The sequence below is a fragment of the Phalacrocorax carbo genome, chromosome 1 (genome assembly GCF_963921805.1).
Source record: "Phalacrocorax carbo chromosome 1, bPhaCar2.1, whole genome shotgun sequence".
Classification (NCBI taxonomy): Eukaryota; Metazoa; Chordata; class Aves; order Suliformes; family Phalacrocoracidae; genus Phalacrocorax; species Phalacrocorax carbo.
In genome coordinates, this window is record NC_087513.1 from 26525873 (window position 1) to 26538007 (window position 12135).

Genomic DNA, 12135 nt, shown 5'->3' on the forward strand with positions numbered 1-12135 from the left:
TTTTAAAGAGAAATGCATGTTTTTAATTGTTTGGTTGTAAATTCTGTTCTTGAGGCAAAAATCATAAAGGAACAATTAAAAAATTACTTCAGTGACTCCAAATTGGCAAAAGTCAACACATAACATTCCTGCTACCATCTTTTTTTTCTCTCTCCTCTTTCTTTGGGGTAATTATGCCTCTTTTAAATTCAGGCAGTGTTTTCAAAACACAGGTTAATATTTCCAGTAACTTTGACTTCATATTGTATTTTTGAAACCTTTAGAGCATTAGCATATAAAACTGGAATAATGCTACTCAACTGCCTTCATGCATTAAAGTCTGTTTACAACTTGTATTTTACTTTAGTTCTTATATCGCAGTGTTCTTTGGAAGCATGAATAACTCAAGTAGACAGAACAGCAATTGAAAAACAAAACTAAAGTGCAAATGGGAACAGATTTCAATGTAGCAAGACAAAAGAACCCTTTCTCTGGAGGATATAGTAGTGAGAGAGATGCTGCATTAAGAGCTTCTTTTACAATACTTTAATTGTAAAGATGCTTTAAATGAGTCTTTACCTTGTTACGTTTCGACAGAAAAAACACATTCCCAGTGTTGTAAGTCATAACTGATCATAACAAGCACGTATTATCTATAAATAACCTAATCAACATTCAGCAAGGAGTTGCATAAATGAGCCCTTCTACATATTGCACCTTATAATGAGCCTCTACACAACTAATGACTTATTAGTGCCATGGGCAATGAATGATTAATTAGTCAATTCAAAAGTGACTTTTTAAGTGTATAATTGCTACCTTTTCTAATTTCTGAAGGTTAGACAGAATTAATGCCATGTTGGCATACTAGAGCTGACAGAGTAACAACTTAGTGTGTCAGCAACGCACTAAGAGCAGGGGTGGTTCCTGAGAGCTGACTGCACTAAACTGAGTATGCACTCGGGTTATGGATTCCCCAGATAATAGTCGAGTACTTTACAGTGAATCTTGTCTGGTGAACCTTGGGGAAATTTAAGAGAGCAGCTAGCAAGTGAGAGCTGGAAGTGCCAGAGAAAGTAAAGCTTTCAGATCCTGCGCGGCTGCTGCTTTGCCCAGAGCATGCTGCTAGCTTCGATTCTGGCACATAACTCATTTCCTGCTCCAGCTGCTGCTGTGCTCTGCCTCTTCTTGCTTCCCATCTTCCCTTTGGCATTTGTGTCAGCTTTGGGAGGGTATGGACTAGACACTGCTCAACACCTACGTGGACAGAACCCCACTGCATGGAGATCTGTAGGGAAGGGCCATAAACATGTGTGAGACTAGAGGCAATTAACAAGAGAAGAATTTCTTTAGAAAAATTGTGTTTGGTGTATATGCAGTTCTAGGAAGGCTTTCAAGATACCAATATATAGTTCCTGGTAACACGCTGATCCTGGTTTGTGTGATCCAAAGTTCACAAAAGCCAATGGAAACTGTTGCACTGAATCCAGTGGCATTAGGTAAGGCAGTAAGTAAAGGGGATGAAGAAAATGTTGCTTATGGTGAGCTCTGTATGGGAACAGAAAGCTGTAGTGATGAAAGAAGCAGATTTCTCTGCAACATTTTTGTCTTCATGTAGGGGAGTCAGTGGAGGGACCAAAAAGGGCAACACGAAATCTATAACTATGTGATCATTTGGCCCTAAATCAAGGTTACGAGGCAGGAACTTGACTAGCAGACGATCTGTTCTGCAATTCAGCAATCTCACAGGGCTAATGAGAGCAACGTGTCACTTCCAACACACATCTAATGCCCTCTTTTGTACCTTTGGGTACAACAGCTGACATGATATAAATTAATAAAATCATGCCTTCAGTTAAGCAAAGTTGCTGCATATGTGGAAAGGAAATTAAAAAGTATGTTTGCTAAAGCCACACAGAACTTTGTTACAGGTTTTTGCCTGACTGAAGTTAAGTTGCAACATTATTCCTAGAAATACTAGTGTAGAGACCAAAACAATTGCTTCTCAGATTAATACATCTAACTAGCATCTCTGTGCTTAGCTTATTCATGTCACCTGCCAAAGAAAGTGCTGAAATTATCAGTGGCTATGCATGAAAGAGAAAACCATCAATAAGCAACACATAAAGGGATTGCATCTCTGTGACACTCATATGCATTATTCTAGGTTATTGAAAAACACTTTGGTGGTGGGGCACAGCCACTCAGCTGATGGTCTTTGGCTACTTCATATCCCTGGATCTGCAGCACTGCTCCTGGCTACAGGAAGCTGGGAAGTAGCCACTGCTCAACATGCTTCAGTCAACAAGTCTAAAGGGAGATCTATGCAGAAATTAATAATATTCTGAATGGTATTAACTCCTTGTAGCTTTACTATTTGTAGACAGTAGTTTTATTTCATTCATACAGAGCATCTTTTGTTGGAGGATCTCGTTACCATGAAGGTTGTTGTCAGATAGCATCAGTAATGCTATTGCCTAAATTAAAGTGCAAGACACTTTCCAAGGGCTGAATATCATTAAGGATCTGGAGTGATGAAAAGTTAGAGCTATATAAAGTGGAAAATTGTCCTAATTTCCCATTTCTTGTCCTGTTTCTGAGATTAAGCATCACTCTCAGTTTTTCCCTCCAGTTCTCAATGAACTTCTTCCAAGTAACCAAAGATATATACAAAGACTATACACTACTCATTTCTATTGCATATTTTAAAATCCCATTCTTCTATCAATTTCTAAAGGAATGGGAACAATTGGCTTAAAAGGGAACCTTCAGATTTTATTTTAAAATATGCATAAATACACATTTATTTATTATTGAAGTAAAATATAAACTGTAAAATAAGATTTATGTATCACCTAAAAATTATGTTCTCTTTTCCATCCTTTTATTCTTACTAGAGCTTGGGTGATATTTAGGATACCTCCATGATTTTTTGTTAATATATGTAGCTCCTTCCTATGACCTTTCTCATTTCTTACAGTTTCCAAACAGGTGGGGTACATTCATGCATAATTTCCTTGCATAAGAAGCTATTTCACATCCTTTCTTCCTCTGTGTGTGATTTTTAATTATGCCTCTGTGTCTTTATTCTTTGGACTGAAGATTACTCTTCAGCTACCTCCTCCACCTCCTGAATATCTGGTTGTGTCAGAGCCATGTTTGTCCTATTATTTTACTATTTTGCACATGAAGAACTGCACCATGAACAGTTTAGCTAATACAGTAGTGAATGGACCATCTCCTGCCCTACGCTGTCACTTGAACCATCGCTGGAAATAATGGACCTGCACTGGGAACAGAATTACAATGAGAGCATTTTACCTCATGTATATTACAATGTTATGTCCCATGAATATACAGACTAGAAGTGGTAAAGGATTATCTAAATATGATTCATCTAAGTATAACATGATCCAACAGCTGGGGTCCTTACTTGTAGCCACTGGCCATTCATTGCCTGAGAGGTTTATTAGAATGCTGTTATGTTTGCTGCAGGAAATGTAAATGTAAATGTTGTAACTGAGACCAACAGGGAGATAAAAAATTCATGTTGTTCTCACAGCATTTTCCCCTTTCTGTTCCTGCCCATGGGCTGGCAAAGGCTGTGACAATGGGTATGTTCTAATGTGTCTTTTTGACAAAACGTAAGTCCTTATAAACATAAAAATAACTAAAAGCAAAAGCTCTGCAATAAGGCACATGCATTTTAAAAGTAATTAAAAGTCATTTGTCTTGCTTTTTGATAACCATAGGAACAATATTGTTCAAAATCTTGATTATGACATAGGTTGCTTTTATGTTATTTTTAAAAATAAAACTCTAATTAGTAGCTAATACACAGTTGCGCTACTCTGCATATAAGTGAATAGACAATAATAACACTGAGGTTCATTAAAGTGATCAAAGAGAGCTGCATACTCTCCTCTCCTTTTAATAACTGTTCTACAGAGAGCTAGAAGATTTTTAAAAAGCCTGAGCAGTCCTTGCCATTAACGTACTAAGTGAGTATAATTACCTAAATCAAGAGAACACAACTTATTTGCAATGAACTTTCCAAATTAAAATCAACATTTGACTACTAACACAAATGAGATTCTGCTCATGAAAGGATCATTACAATTAAGCAAAAACTATTACTTTAAACTATCGTGAACCCTTAGGACAATGACCTGAGTTTGTAACAACTGCTCTTTGTAATATTGAAATGATGAGTCTAACTCTGATTAACTGGTTTTCAGTTTAGAAAGATGTTACTCAGTAGTAAGGATCTAAATCCACATTATGTTCACTGTGAAATTTATTGGGTGCAAAGAGATTCAGAAATCTTTATGGGTTGCCACTGAACTGAGTGACAAAATGTGAATCACATTTTAACTGCAAATAAAAATTGCTGGGAAACATCCTGTGCTGAAAAATCTGTTTGAAGATTCAAAAACAGAGAAGCAGGTAATAATATAGTCAGAAAGAGACAAATAAAGCAAAAAGGTGAGATGTTGTCACAATGAAAAGAGAGAAGCCTCTGAGATCCATGTCTAGATCACTAAAAAACAAAGGGCAGAATAACAGTAACTGAGAAACTACCACTGTGCTGTTTTTTTCATGGGCTTGTTAGTGTAAAATGTGGGTTTGGATTTAAAAGAGAAAAGCAAACAGAGACACCCCCATACATATTAGTTGAGTAGGGATGTTTTAAGACCATGCTTAACTGCTTTGTTAAATCCAGATAAATTTCTAACAGGTGAAATCCCTGAGAGTAAAGCCAGCTCTTAAATTTGATAATTTAGCTTACAATGGTTTAATGAAGTAAAGCACTGAGGGAAAAATCTGTGAAAAAATACAGCAGCTTTAAAGAGAGAAGCTGAACAGTTTTCACTCTTAAAATATTGTGTAATAAATAAAATGGCAAATTATTAAAAAGCTAGCATGAATAACAAAATGCTAAATTGCAATGAACATTGCTGGCCAAATAAAGGCTTAAGATTGCTATATTAAAGGCCTATTCTGAAGCCTACTTTTGGTTTTGTTTCTGAAAGAAAAAATAGTGTCTATTTCATTTATTTTCTGAACGTAAAAGAATAATGTTAGACATTTTTAATTCTCAACTAAAATTTAGTGAGAAATAAGTAAGAAAATATCTATTAAACTTTTTAAGTCGCAGACTTACACAAGGAGAAAAAGAGGTGTTTGGTTTAAGTGAATAGTTTCATAGTTGGCTGGAGTGGGATCTTATTCATTAGAAATTAGGTCTTTGGTGTTAATATTAAAATGTACTTCAAGGAGGCAACTATGTCAAATTGTCTTATTTTTTATATATTGATTATGATGTGCTGTATTGGAGTACTGCACAAGCCAAACAGAAGTATTTTGTTCCTCTTAGTGGTTATGTTGAATGCACTTTAGCATGAGCAAAAACTTTTAGCTTCTGCTTGGATGATCATGGTACATTGTTGTCCTAGGGCACTTTTAACTACACATGTACTTATACCTATAATTTGATTGAAAGCTTTTCCATTTGTGTTTATAGCATTTCCAATTTGTTTACATTATACCTTTGACAATACATTGGCTTAACTGGTACCTGCCCGTTTCACTAGTCCTAGTCTTCTGGAGCAGGACATTTTTTTTCTCGAATCAGCTTCCTTTGTGAACTCCATGTAATTATTTCTTCTGATTCATTGGAAAGGTCCTTAGCTGATGAACTTTGCTGTAGTGGAATATATAGCTGACCTCAGGTAGCTCATAAAAATGTAAGACATCATTTTGTAAATCATGGCTGGTTGTTTTAAAATATTTTTGTATTACTTGGTCTTCAACTGCATTTTAACAAAATTAAAAGTATTACAACATTTTCCATTACAGCACAGATTTGCACAAAGCCAGCAATGGGATAATTCAGGAAACTAAAATTATTAGTTCAGCAAGTCTTTGTGGGATCAGTCTCTGAGTCAGTTTTTCTGGTTCTTTGCATGGCTGCTTCTTCAAGTAATAAGATTTAAAAATACTTATAAAAACATTGTTGTAAAATCAAAAATGGCTCCCAAGAGGCTCAAATTAGCCTATAGTTATATCTATCTGTATCTACATAGACATTTACTGCCTTTGTACATATTTGATTGCATCTGCAAGGTGCCTCCAACACCAGATGTTATAATATAGTCATGGTAGCTTTGCACAAGTAAGCATGGTTGTCCAAGGATTTCAGCACGGTCCAGCAGCTCAGCCTTTCCAGTAGTCCCTCACTGATGTCAGTGGCCTGTGTGAGAACCTGTGTGAGAACTCAGCTGAGAAGTAATGTTTTTCTGAGGACAAATCCTGCCCAACAGCTGCTTCCAAAGCAGTGGGGTGAGTTCTTTTACACCTACACATGAACTTACAAAAGACTCAGAAAGATAAGAAACCATTGTGCTTTCTGTTAGCAAACGGAACAACAGAAGTGACACACTGCTGTTCTCATGCTCTTGATTTTGAAGTGGTTAGGAGTTACAGTAAAAGCAAACCAAACCCCAAACTTTCATCAGATTAATAGGACTCCATGGAATGTCAACTGTTTCTCTCCCATTATTCATAACCTAAATATGCATACTAATATTTTCATAATTTTAATAACAATTGTTTTACACAGTCTTGAGCATGGCACGATGCCTGGAAACTGTTTCACTAAATTGCATACCATGATGATCTACTCTTTGGATAGTCTCCAGGACAAAGGCCACGAAGTATAATTAAAAGCAACTAATAATTAACTCCCATAAAATGTAACATGAAGGAAAGGAGTGATAAATTTAGATATATGCTACAAGTAGCTTCAATACATTTCCCCTGATGAGCTAAAATAGCTAGCTATTCTGCCGATTACTGGTGTATGTAAATATGCTAAGATAAAACCTGAGAAACATGTCTCATTCTTTACTTCAGTACATCAAAACAATGGAATCAGTATATCTTAATGAGCACTTGCTATTTGTATTTTGTGTTACATGCAACCTATTATCAGGACTGCAACACTGCATTTTAGATGGAGAAGTTTCAGAGGCTAGTTTCACAGAAGCACAGACCCACAGAATAGCTGAGGTTCGATGGGACCTCTGCAGGTCATCTGGTCCAACCCCCCTGCTCACACAGTGCCACCTACAGCAAGCTGTCCAGGACTATGTGCAGACAGCTTTTGAACATCTCCAAGGATGGAGACTCCACAACCTCTCTGGACAACCTGTTCCATTGCACAAAAAATACAAAAAGTTGACTTCGGTGTAAGCAAAAATTTTCATAATGCTGCAATACAAAGAAAGAAGAGGAAGCTTAAATCAATTAAACATACTTCTATTTAATAGAGTTCTCATAAATTAAATATATTAAATGTACTCTGTCAATCTGTGATAATTCTACTCATACTGTATATGAACACTCATTATACATAAATATATATTTAGAGATGGTTTGAGTGTGCATGTGTTTCTCCAGTTGCTATATACGCCAGCAGACTAAGAGATTTTGCTTTCACTTGCACCTAAGTAAATTAAGAGTAATTCTACTGAATCATTCTATCAATCAGAGTTATGTGATGTGGTACAACTGGCTAGGTCTACTTGTATTTAAATTACCACCTTAATGACCATCTATTTTTAATGACTACAAATAACTAAAATACTAGCATATCACTTACTAAAGGTTACTTATTAATGTATCAGCACAACCTGGTAAATAATGCAGTAGAAAACTCCAATGTCTAAAAATATGCCAAAGACAAAAAGTTAATAAAGCATGCATATTCTTTTCAAGTCCATTTGTTTTGCAAGCCTTGAGAAACAGGTAAGCAACAATATATATATATCTCTTAACACATCTTTGTGAATATTTGCCATACCTAATAATATTTTTGTAAGCAGTGATTTATAATATTAATTGCAAAAATGAAACTCCTTTTCAAGTATGTGAAAGACATCATCTGCACTATTAATTTTGTGGGGTCTACAAGTAATTTTGGAGGCAATCATGGTATATTTGTGTCTGTGAAACAAGACAAACATGAAGAAAGTAATTAAAGATATTGCAGAAGAACGAGAAGCTCCGATTCTGTACACAGAGAAACTTTTGTCTTCTTGATATGCATTTAATCTTTCCTTCACATCTACCACTACCTTAAAGGACCTGTCTTACAAATATTTCTAATGATCAGTCAATACTGACAGTGTTGTCATCAATCACTACAGAACAAGTACTCTCTTACACAGTAATCTCATAAATTGTCTTCCAAGAAATTAGAATTCTTCATGAGACACCTCTTGATCTTTGGCAAGGTCATCTCAGCTCCTGACTTAATGGAAAGACAGCATATGTCAAAACTCAAAGATGGATGAATGGAAGGAAAAAGTAGATTCAGTTTAAAAAACTGTCAAAGCAAGCCTATCTCTTTAACAACCAATGGATCAGAAGCATTTTTAATTAAGAGCTTGATATTGGCTGATAATATCTAGTCGTACTAATGCTTCTTCTACACAGAAATAAATAACAAATGCTGGTTTGGAATATTGCCAGGAATTACTCAAAATTTTGCCACAATGCTCTGGAATGGGAGTTGAACGTTTAAAAATGATTCTTGGGAGAAATGTGTGTGCCTCGTTAACAACAGTATCTGTGCATCACTTCTGATTACATGAAGAAAGGAAATATGTTCAAATTTAACTTACATTTACAGCTGCTGCTTCAGTGTCTGAGGTGCTGTTAGAAGTATTAGAAATAGACAAAACTTTAGAGCATTTAGGGGAAATCCTTGCGTGCCTTTTCTGTTAGGAATTTCCATTGTCTTCTTTTGAGCACAAGATAAAGCCTTTACACAGCATTTTGCCTTTATGTGCATATATTAGGACTTTGGTTTTTGCTTGCTATATTTTCTCCCTTTAAATGTCATTTTCTCCATTAGATGTAAAAAAATACTGAAAGCAAAACAGAACAGAACTCTTTCATTGATTGCAGTTGTTTGTCTTCCTTAAAAGTCAAGAGAAAAAAAAACCAATAAAACTTATGGAGAAATTATTTCTGCAACAACATCATTATAAACCAATTGCTAAGAAATCGCTTTATGCAAAACTGCTTTACAAGAGAAATGGTCCACGAATGAGAATTATTTCAGCTGATGAAAAACCAGGGATAATAAAGAACACCAGGGTAAGAGGCAATTAGGGTCTGATTTATGAAAAGACGCCACATACAGAGGAACAGTTTTCCTCATAACTTGTATGCATTACTGAACTTACAGGTCACCTCAGCCTATCAATAAAGAATAAATTTATGGAGATGTAAAGAGAAATAAGTGAGTTGGAAGAGCGATCTTGGAAAAAACAGTTGTTACCTGAATAAAGTTTATTGGCCAAATCTTGCCCTGGGGAAGGAGCTGTTGGCTCCTTGAAATGATGCTAAAGTTTCAGATAACAGTCCGTCAGACCAGAAGATGCCAGGAACCAGAAGAGGAGTGAACTTGTAAACTATATCTAAGGGGGCAAATGTCTGACTGGAGAGAACAACTACTTATTACTTTACCTATAACATGAAAGGTGTAAAAATCATCACAAGTTCTAAAAAAAAAAAACCCAAATCAAAGAAGAGCTGTTTTCTTCACTTAAGGGAACTAAGCTAGATTTAGATGAATGTTGGCACACAACACAGGAATGTAATAATATTCATATTTCCCTATGACAACTAAACATATGACAATAATTCACCAGAGATTTTGCAGCATAGCTGAAAGATGTTACTGGTAATCAATAGGACAAGGTTATTCTCTGGAGAAATAGCACCGACTTAATAGTCTGGAAATAAAGCCCACATACTTAAAGTGTTTACTGTGCGATAACACAAAATAAAAAATACGCATAAAGCATATATACAAGCTGAACAGGAACACCTGGGCTCCTGATGTATGAGAGGTGTCCTGGAACATTTAAGTCCCTTCACTGCAATGTTTCCTTCATAATATTATATCTTATCTATACTGCAGTAGCAAAGAAGTATTCACAGCCAGCCAGCTTGATTCAAATTAGGAATGCAGTAAAGCAAACTCATCTGAATTCCAAATAGTTTAAATTGATACATACAAGAGGAGGCTGGTTCTGTGGCCATGTCACAAGACAGAAATCAGGAAAACAGATTCAGACCTTTTCTCTACCACAGCCTTTCTCTGTGACCTTGAGGAAAGACAGTTACGTCCAGACTGTTAAAGGTAAAGAGCTGGAGAATATCAACTCTAATTTCTAGACAAGTCAAAATAAACAAAATCAGGTGTTTTTTTTTTTCCAGACGGAATGCTGATAAATGCATTGCTGCATGACAATGTGCATGCAGAAGGTGACACTGGATCAAAATCTGACCAGGTAAATTCCAGTGAGAAATACATTACAAAGACTATTAAAAACACAGATACAACTGCTGGAGCTAGAAGTCTCTGAGACTTGTATTTCTGCAATTTTAGAGGGTAACGCAGGGGAGATACCACAATATGTTAACCCTGCTCTGATACTCTTTCACAGACACTGTTCCAAGTTGTTGGTGGAAATAACATGCCAGGCTACATGGAACTTTCGTGTGGCCATTTTTGTGTTCTTACAGAAACTTTTAACTTGCTAGCTTGGAAAGTGCTTTTACTGTACCTACTACAAAATGAAATTCATCTGTTTGACAAACTGGGTAAGTATTGATGCAGTTAGTTCACAGTGAACATTATGTTGCCACAGTTTCATTATTACTACTGCAGCTAATGTAAAACAGGCTTATATCTACATAAGTTGTAGTTATTCAAGATCGAAATATCTCTAGCTAGCCAAGCTGTATTTGTACAAATTAAATATGAACCTTAATGTTATGACACATAACACATTTGGTGATGAGCTAAAGGTGCTGTAGCTCTTGTTGTGAACACATTTGCCTCATATGAACATATGCCATAACATAGTGAAGAGGATACTCCACCACCTTGTGCCAAAGGGTTGGAGTAAAGACAGGGACTGTCAATGATAAAAAGCTGACATAGCACAAAATGTAATGCCATAGAAACTCATTGTTCTATCAAAGTTCCAAATCCCATTGATTTTCAAATTGAAAAATCATCCAGGAACACTGTCATGTTACCATGATTTAACAAGATATACTGAATTAGCTGAGCAATTTTAAATGTTTGTGCACTCAGTCTTAGCCAGTGGCAAATACGCGATAATTTTGTTTAGCCTAGCCTGAAATGATTGAAGTTCAAGCTAAGCTGATGAATGGTAACATGTTAAGCAGTAGTAACGCAATTGTGTGTCTGAGTTCTCAGGCTCCTAAGTCTGCTTAAGTCACTTTGGAAAATTGGATTTCACTAAGTCATTTATAACGAGATTTTTCAAGGTATTTAGACATTTTACTCTCATCAAAATCAGTGGGAGATAGATGTCACAAGGCCTTTAAAAATCTTGTTTGTAGGACCTTGCACTGCTGAGCAGAGAAAAAAGAAAACCAGACACGCACTTGCAAGTTATTTTTGGACAATGACTGCTTCCTGGGAACAAGAACGCCCTACAGACACAAAGGACTCACTGGGCACTCATATAGGCCCTCAGAGCAGGATCAGGCCTCAAATACACGTGGTAAGAGAAAGGCTGGGAGGGAGGGGCTGAATGATTACAATAAGATAATGCTTAACTTAGGCTGATTCTCAGTAAAATTTTAATGGTTGTGATTTACTTGAAAGTTAAAACACACAAATGATGATGTATGTCACCAATTTTTTTCAAGGCAGTTGTAGTCAGTTTCTTGGCTTCGCAGCAGACATGAATAAAGAAGACATGCTATTTCCGGCACTTTGGGTTTCAGTACTTAAGGGAAATCCAAAGTCATGACAGAAGTGGGCCATGGTGCCCTTTCTCCCTGCTTAGATGGTGATAGGAGAGAGTCCAACAGTACATGGAAGATGAAGGAGTCCGTGTGTCATTCCTGGTCCTTAGAGGGCAAAGAGGGAAACCGCAGCCCAGCAGAGGACTAGGTGATGAGGCTGACAGATGTCTGCAGCAAATAAAAGCTAAAATGAACAATTCCAAGAAACAAAACAGTGATCAGGATATTTTCTATGAGCTATAGGAAGAAGAGAGATCTGATTTTTTAATGTACTGGCCTCTGCCATTGAAAATT

General features: G+C 36.3%; 1 protein-coding gene across 1 annotated transcript in view; it reads right to left on the minus strand.

The window, feature by feature from the left end:
- Window positions 1-12135, minus strand: part of KCND2 (potassium voltage-gated channel subfamily D member 2) — a 286011-nt gene that overhangs the window by 138219 nt on the left and 135657 nt on the right. The gene's annotated exons all lie outside the window — the stretch shown is intronic.